The sequence below is a fragment of the Gopherus evgoodei genome, chromosome 11, assembly GCF_007399415.2.
Source record: "Gopherus evgoodei ecotype Sinaloan lineage chromosome 11, rGopEvg1_v1.p, whole genome shotgun sequence".
In the NCBI taxonomy this organism is placed as follows: Eukaryota; Metazoa; Chordata; order Testudines; family Testudinidae; genus Gopherus; species Gopherus evgoodei.
In genome coordinates this window covers 44,336,011-44,344,566 of record NC_044332.1, presented here as the reverse complement: position 1 = coordinate 44,344,566, position 8,556 = coordinate 44,336,011, and the positions used below count along the sequence as shown (strand labels likewise).

The window sequence follows — 8,556 nt, the reverse complement described above, 5'->3', positions numbered from 1 at the left end:
TTCCATTAATTACACAGGGCCAGGGTTTCACACCATCTTTTTTCATGCTTAATGCTATTTAAAATCAAACAACCTATTGCTTCTAATACTGGCTGTAAATATTTTCTCATTTAACTTTCTGTAAAACAATATGATTAACTTACTGTCTGCCTTGTTTTTCATTATCTCTTTCCCTTCACTTATCTTTTATCCCTGTCTTTCCCCCCTAATTAATTTTTCTGTTCTAGCCTCCTGCCTCTAATCCCTCCCTCCATCCCTATCATTTCCTATCTTGCATTAGCTCCAAACCTCTCTGTCCCATTCTATTCCACTCCCTCCTCTTTGCCTCTCTTCTCACTATAGCCTCTCTTCTGAAGTCTTCCTGCCCTGGGTCCTTTGCTGTTTCTTCTTGCTCTTCCTCTCCTTATCTCCCAGGCAGCTCTTGCTTTCCTCCTCCTTCAACCCACCAGAATCTTTTCTTCCCCTGGTTTCTCCTCCTCCCACCACCAGGGGCGGCTCTAGGTATTTTGCTGCCCCAAGCACTGCAGGCAGACTACCTTTGGCGGCTTGCCTGCGGAGTGTCCTCTGGTCCCGCGGCTTTGGCGGACCTCCCACAGGCATGCCGCTGAAAGTAGCCTGCCTGCCGCCCTCGCGGTGACCGGCAGAGCGCCCCAAATGGCTTTCTGCCCCAAGCACGCGCTTGGCGTGCTGATGCCTGGAGCCGCCCCTGCCCACCACACTATCTGCAACTATCTTTCCTCTCATCTCTTCCATTCCCTTCCAAATGAGGGTCTCTCCCTCACAGGCCCCTAGGCTAGTTCTCCCCTTCCCCAACAATTTCCTTTCCCATTTCTGGGTTCACTCTCCTCCTGCTTCTCTCCCTCCTCCTCCCCCCCCCAGAAACAGAACTCACAGATGTTAGGATCTTTGGAGGGAGCTGGAGTAGTCCCACAGCCCTCCTGGAGGATCCTGACTGTGGGAAGTGGCTGCTTCTTGGTATCTCCACTTCTTCCCCTCCCCATGGTCCCCACAGGAAGATAGTCAGAGAAGACGTGGGCAGCTACAGAGGGGTCTTCAGCTGTCTCCTTGCAGGAGGAGGCAGCTACGCAGCTCCCTCTTGGAGAAGTAGGGAGTGCAGAGTTTATAATCCAAACTCAGAGGAAGTTGGGGAACAACATTCTCTGTTATCTCCCTGTATTAATGGGCCCAGTCAAAACCCCTTTCTGAAAATGCCCTGCTTTCAGCTTTCTCACAATTAGACCCTGTGGTTTCCACCTCAAGCACCTCAACTAGTGCATTTCCACTAGCAGGGTGTCTACAGAAGACTTACAGCTCCTGAGGTGAGCCAGGATTCAAGTCACTTCAGGCTTTATTGACCAATGCCACCAGTTGGACCAAATAAAACAGTGGAAGACCAAATAACTCTGTCAGGCCGACTTTTATTTTTCTTTTTAAAAGAAAAGTTCAATAGGGATCAATAAAGTCATGACTGTAATCTCAGAATGGAGTTGCTCCACAGCACAGTTTTTAAACTGTATGAAGCTTGAAACTTAAATGACTTGATGCTGCCTTAACTACACTCCTAAGATTATTAACAAAAATGTAATCAAACCCTGAAAAAGTCTTATGGGAGTAGGAATAAAACTATTCCTTTCCATTCTCTGCATCACACAGGACCACATTAAAAGGATAGAGGCCCACTTATTCACCTTACAAATGCCAGTAAAGCACAAGCAAGCAGCTGGGTGTCTATCTGGCCATCTGTATAAATATTTACCTGGTTTCAGCCAAAGGTTTTAGATCTTGGCCCTGATTATACTTCTTCATGCATAAACCTTTGCACACATTATAGCCACTACCAAAGTGCATTCTGTCACCCCTATGGGAGACAGAGTACTGTAAATCTCATCAAACCATATCTTCTCTTCACAAAACAGTCATTTTTATGGGAAATAGAAAATTCCTTATAATTGGTTATCTACTATTACCAAAAGATTTCATGTTCCTAAGATAATTTTACTTTTAATTTTAAGAAGACTATCTTCTTTCTTCATCCTTTAACAATTTTTCTAATTGCAGTGAAGTCTATTGGCTAATGAGGTTACCTGTACCTCATTCACTGGTGCTATCACATGAGAAATGTAATTGCTTCTGTTGATCCAATTACTATTTAGCTCTACTGCCTATAAAATCTGCTGCAGTAAACTGATTCTTGGTCTTCTTGACTGATATTTAAAAGGCAGATCTTTTGCTTTCACTGCTCAGGTGCAGGAGAAAGAAAAGGAAGGATGTTGTGTTCTATTTTAGTGAGCCTATAATTAATACATCAAGGGCCAAACGCATCTTGTATTGAAGTCAATGACAAAAGTCTGATTTCAGTAAGAGCAGAATTGAATCCTTAGACATATTGAAAAAGGAAAACTGCAGTGACTAATAGGGTGGGCATTACAATTAATTTTCAAATCATTTGTTAAAAATACATCTCAAAATTTCAATAGCCCCATCCCCGTGGATATGGTTAGAATCAGAATAATTGAAGATGAAAAAGGCCCACTAGAAAATTTAAATAATCTTTTCAGCTTAATTACAGTTCTCTTCATCTGATATTTCCAAACTGTTATTGGATTTGGCACCCAATCCTGCTCCCTTTGGAGCAGGGGCGACATTTGCTAGAGGGCAGGGGGACAGTTCCCCACTAACACTTTTTATGGCTCCTCGCCAGCTACCAATGTGGTGTCTTCCCCATGCCTCTGGGGGTCATAATGGAGTGGGCCAGGTGTTGGCACCCAGTTAATGCTTTGTCAGTGCTGCTCTCCTCTCCCCGCCAGCTGGACAGAAAGTAGCAGTGGCAGGCTGCCTGCAGCTGAGCGCAGAGTGAACCAGGCCCCAATCCCTATCGCGGGCTGGCCATCAGTGAGACACCACTCAAAATGAGCCAGGCTCAAATTGCACCCTAGAATGTGGGTTGCAGCATCACTCAAATTTGGCCCGGACCCCCATCCATCAAGCCAGCTTGGAAGGGGCTCCTCTGGAGGGGCCTATTTAAAAAGTGGGGGGGGACAATGGCCCCTTGACTCACCCCTGCCTCTGGTTCCTGCCTGCCCTCCGGGATAACTCTGGCACACCACCTCCCTGCCCCTCTGCTGTCCCAGAGATGGGACTAGCTCACTAATCCCATGACCAGCCATGACCTGAGCAGGGAGGTGGAAGCAGGGATGTTGACACAATTTTGACCCTTACTTCACCCCAGAATTGTTCTGAAATGGTGCCCCTGCTTTGAAGTTTTATCATTGGTTTCAATGGGAGCAGGATTGTTTGACGTGCAGGAAGCAGAGCTCAGCGAATTAAAAGCATTAGTGATCTGGACACTTTGGTTGTTTAAAGCCTACTGAAATCAATGAAAAGACATTAATTTCAATGCGCTCTGGATCAGGGCCTCTCAAAGTTGTATGATAGGTACTATTAATTATTATTTTTCTGCTGTTTGTATATTTGCACACATTTTCTATACTATAATCTTACAACACTTCTGAAAGTCTTCTGAATCATTTTCATACTGAGTTGTCTTTTCTGCTTCTATGGGACTAAAATGCTTCCACTAGTATGAGTACAGAATTATGATTTGGTAATATTTTACACCCACTTAGCATGGGCAGAATCAGGCACCAAAGTTTTAAAATTAATTTGTGCTCTAGGGCCCACTTCTACAGTCTTTACTCATGTAGGGATAAGAGTAGCAAAAGTGAGTCTAAATTGACAGGTAACTTCTTAATGGGGTGACATTTAAATTTTTGTATTTGAGCCATTTTTTCCCCTATTTTTAACTTTTATAGTAGAAAAAGTTTATACATAGCTCAATGAAAGATTACAGAAGTATTATTACAAACTCTCATTCCAGGGTCACATGATACATCACAGCAGCCAAGCAGAGATTGTCTGAGCTCCCAAATGAATTCTTCTATAATTCCAAATAGAAATGTTAATTTTTGGCTCCCCAGCCAATCACACTCCATAAATAGCTTTCTAGGACTTGTATGAAATCCTTTTGGAACATTAAGACAAGTCCATTATGCCTGACATAAAAACTGTGAATTATAAAAGTAGAATCAGATCAGGAAGACAGTCAAGATGGTAGAGCCATGCAGAGGTGTAGTGAGTGCCCTCCGTACCCTCCGACCGGAGGGGACCCTGGAAAGAAGGGGGGCCCTAAAGTGCCAAAAAAATGTAAGGTATAACTAGGTAAGTGACATTTATTGACGCTATTGCACAATCCATGTCAGTTTTACTGACAAAACCGTGAAATCATTATGATACATCATAATGCTATTGGCTACATCAGTTGTCTGTCGGTCAGTTTTGAATTTTAGTTGGACCCATTCAAAGAATGTGTATTTGCATTCATAATGGCAGTCGGCGGATAAATGTTATTAATTTAGTTGTTTAGTTTTTTATCGTTTCCAACACAGAAGCGTGATTTGTGATGTCTAAGAGAATGTATAAGAGCGGAGCTAGTAAACGAAAGGCAGCAAAAGATGCCGAGAAGGAACTTGAGAAAATTCCAAAGTTGTCAATGTATTTTGCGCTGCAATCCAACGTACAGGTACAGGCACATGAAACGGACAGTGCTAGCAGTGACAGATCGTATCCAGAAGTATCCAGAAGTGCTTCAAGTGAGGTCGAAGGTGAAGCCGGTTGTTCTACCAAACAAACTATGACAGATATTCCAGCTGCTGCCGGGAAAGAAGTATCTGAATCTGAACCACTGACTGATGATCTAGGAGATTGGCCGTCTATAATATCGGACAGGCAAGTGTGTGACATTGTTGCACGTGACCCACCGCAGCAGAATGAAAGTTACGAATTTCCATTTAACGAGGAAAGACGGAGGTTCACAAGTACTCATTTCTATCGAACCATGGCAAATGGTGAGAAAATAAGACGTTCATGGTTAATGTACTCAGTTCAGAAAGATGCCATTTTTTTGTTTTTGTTGTAAATTATTTGGCACTGGCGACATACCGCTACGTCGTGGAACATCTGCTTGGAAAGCACTGTCAAAAAGACTTCAGCAGCATGAAACAGGCAAAGGTCATCAAGACTGTATGGTGAAATGGTTTGACCTTTGGTCAGGCATAGTAAACTGTACATCTATTGACCAACTTGAATTGCAGGCTTTTCTGAAAGAAAGAGATTTCTGGAGAAATGTTGTCAAACGCATGGTTGATGTCGTTATTTTCTTGTCCGAAAGAAACTTGGCATTTCGAGGAAGTAATGAAAAGCTCAATGATCCTTCGAATGGCAACTTTTTGGGACTCTTTGAATTGCTTGCAAAGTATGATACTGTCCACAGCGAACTTTTACAGAGGATTAAGAAGGCAGAGACACATGTTCAGTACCTCAGTCCACAGATCCAAAACGAGCTGATTCAACTTGTTGCCAGTAACATTCAAGAGGCCAACATAGAGCAGCTTAAAAAAGCAAAATATTATTCAGTTATTTTGGACTGTACTCCCGACGTGTCACATGAAGAACAGATGTCTGTGGTGTTACGCTTTGTTGAATGCAACGGTGAAGATGGTGTCAATATTCGTGAAGCGTTTGTTGGTTTTCTTAATGTTCATGATACAACTGGCGAGGGCTTATTGGAAGTGTTTCTTGAAAAGGCAAACAACTTAGGAATAGACATTGCTGACATGAGAGGCCAAGCTTATGATAATGGCACAAATATGAGAGGAAAGAATAAAGGAATTCAAACCCGCATGCTAGAAATAAATGACCGTGCCTTGTATGTACCATGTGGAGCGCACACTTGGAATCTTGTGATCTCAGACATGGCAAAGTCATCGAAATATGCCGTTGACTTTTTCGGTCTGATTAACAGAATATACGTTATCTTTTCTTCTTCACCTTCACATTGGGATATACTTCAAGAACATATGCCAATATCTGTTAAAGAGTTATCGGACACGCGTTGGGAGTCGAGAGTTGATGCTGTGAAGCCATTGTGTTATCACCTTGAAGAATTGCGCAATGCTTTGTCATCTTTGCGAGAATATGCACTCGAAAAGAAAGAGGGAAATACAGCAACAGAAGGCGGTGCGCTTTTAGACCATGTTACTACATGGCCTTTTGTTCTGACTGTCTACGCGTGGTACGATATACTATTTCACGTCAATAAAACCAGCAAATTAATTCAGTCACCAGATGTGTCAATTGATGTACTGGCAGGCAGAAGTTGGTGCTACAATGAACTTTTTGGAAGACTATCGAAATACAGGATATAACTCTGTGGTCACAAATGCACATGAAATAGCAGAGCATATGGGTGTTGAGCAGGTGTTTCCAGAAACCAGGGTGTGACGTAAGAAGAGAATGTTTGATTACGAATGTGCTGATGATTCGAGTCATCTTTCTGCCGAAGAAAAATTCAAATCGCAGTTCTTTCTTGTTCTCACTGATCGGGCCATATCTTCTGTTTCGTCGTGATTTGACCAACTTGTGGAGTGGTATAAGTTGTTTGGATTTCTGTACAACGCTAACAGCCTGAAGCAGTGTCACAGAGAAAATGAACTGGAGAATCACAGCAAAAATTTTGAAAGAAAAATGGGATACATTGATGCCAACGAACTCATAATGGAATTGAATCGTTTTATTTATGTCATTGAGAAAGAGAGAGGACTTGTCACGGCAAACAATTTTTTAACGTACATATACAAGAACAGCCTTCAGGAGATATATCCGAATCTTTGCATTTGCATCAGAATTCTTCTGACCACACCAGTTACTGTCACTGGTGCTGAAAGGAGCTTCAGCAGAATGAAACTGATCAAGAATATCCTGCGCTCAACCATGACAGATGACAGGCTTTCTGCGCTTGCAGTTATCTCAATCAAAAACAAGATTGCCAGATCTCTGGACTATGATGCATTGATTAACCAATTTGCGGAGAACAAGGCTCGAAAGAAGCGCTTTGCATAAATACGGAATACATGTACACTGTGGGCCTATGTATACATAATATGAACCCTGTATATTGTATAAAAATAAATACCACATTCCAGTTTCTGCATTGTAAGGGGCCCCGGACATATGTTCGGAGGGGGCCACGTTCTTTGTTGCTATGGCCCTGGAGCCATGCAGTCTGCAAAACTCAGTGATCTTGCCATAAAAATCAAGAAGTTACAGTGAAATCCCCTATAACAGGATGTTTGGGATCCAAAAACTTTCATCGCGTTAAATGCAGGGTCGCGGTATAGTGGAGTTTGTCAGTGGTCCCCAACGCGGTGCATTGATGTGCACCGCCTAGTGCCCAGCAGAGAGGAGAGGAGCCATGGCTCCCCGCCTGCCAGGGACAGAGAACTCCGGGTCTGCAGAAGCCGGTGCTCTCGGTCCCCATCAGGCGAGGAGCTGCGGCTCCTCTTGAAGCCGGAGAGAAGCCGCAGCCCCGCATCTGCCGGGGACAGAGAGCACCGGCCCCCGCAGCCCCGGAGTTCTCTCTCCCCGGCAGGTGGGGAGCCGCGGCTCCTCTTGAAGCGGGAAAGAAGCCACTGCCCCGCACCTGCCAGAGACAGAGAACACTGGCCCCCGCAGCCCCGGAAAAGCCGGAGAGAAACCGCGGCCCCGCGCCTGCTGGAGACAGAGAGCACCGGCACCCGCAGCCTCGGAGTTCTCTGTCCCTGGCAGGTGCGGGGCTGCAGCTTCTCTCCCCTGCCATGGTGCTGGGGACCATTGGTACAGTATCCTACTGTATTATACCTTAAAGGGGAGCCAACCTCTGATCGCGTTATATGCGATTTCGCATTATGGCTGCCTGCGTTATTGCGAGGTTTGACTGTATCTTTAAACTTGATCACTATCACAGAAAGTACACTTTCGGAAAGCACCACTTGAATCACCTCCAACAGCAATGGACCCCTTTCTGCAGACCCTAGGAATGCAACATTACCTTCTGAGAGAGTAAAACTGAAGATTTTGAATACAGAAGCTGTTGATCCAAGTAGCAGAAATCACACATCCACTGTTTGTTTTAAATGAATCCCCAGACTCCTGGATCTAGAAAGAAAAGGGAATAAGTTAAAAAAAGATACAGCCCATTGGACACAGGGCTGCAAGAGACAGCTTTTACTGTGACCCATAATTATTTGCGTACATAATTTTAAAGGAGAGCAATTTTTCAATGCTGCCACGGAAAAAGAGCTCTTTCTTAAATAAGGAAAAGCTATCATTTCTGCTTTGGCAGTGGTAGACAACTGCATTAAAACCAATAAAGAAACTACATAGACCTCTTATAGGCAGTAAACCTGTGGCTCCTTAAAGGGACACCAACTTTGATGTTCAATAATCCTGAAGAAGAAACTCTGAAATTTGTAAATTCAAGAGCGGAAAACCTTAATGCAAAATAAGCTATAAGGCACAGGTTTGGGTTATATTAATGCTGGTATGTATTAAAATGGCAATTACATGAAAGATATTTAAGTAAGTCTTTTTTTCCTCATTATTTCATATGGAATATGCTTTGCTTCAACGTTAGTTCATCAGGACCATCTCCTGTAACAATTTTATCACAACCTAACCTTG

At 43.5% G+C, this 8,556-nt stretch overlaps 1 protein-coding gene across 2 annotated transcripts in view; it reads right to left on the bottom strand.

The window, feature by feature from the left end:
• The window catches only part of LOC115659409 (sodium channel protein type 3 subunit alpha), a 964,414-nt gene that overhangs the window by 826,778 nt on the left and 129,080 nt on the right, over positions 1–8,556 (bottom strand). The window lies entirely within an intron of this gene.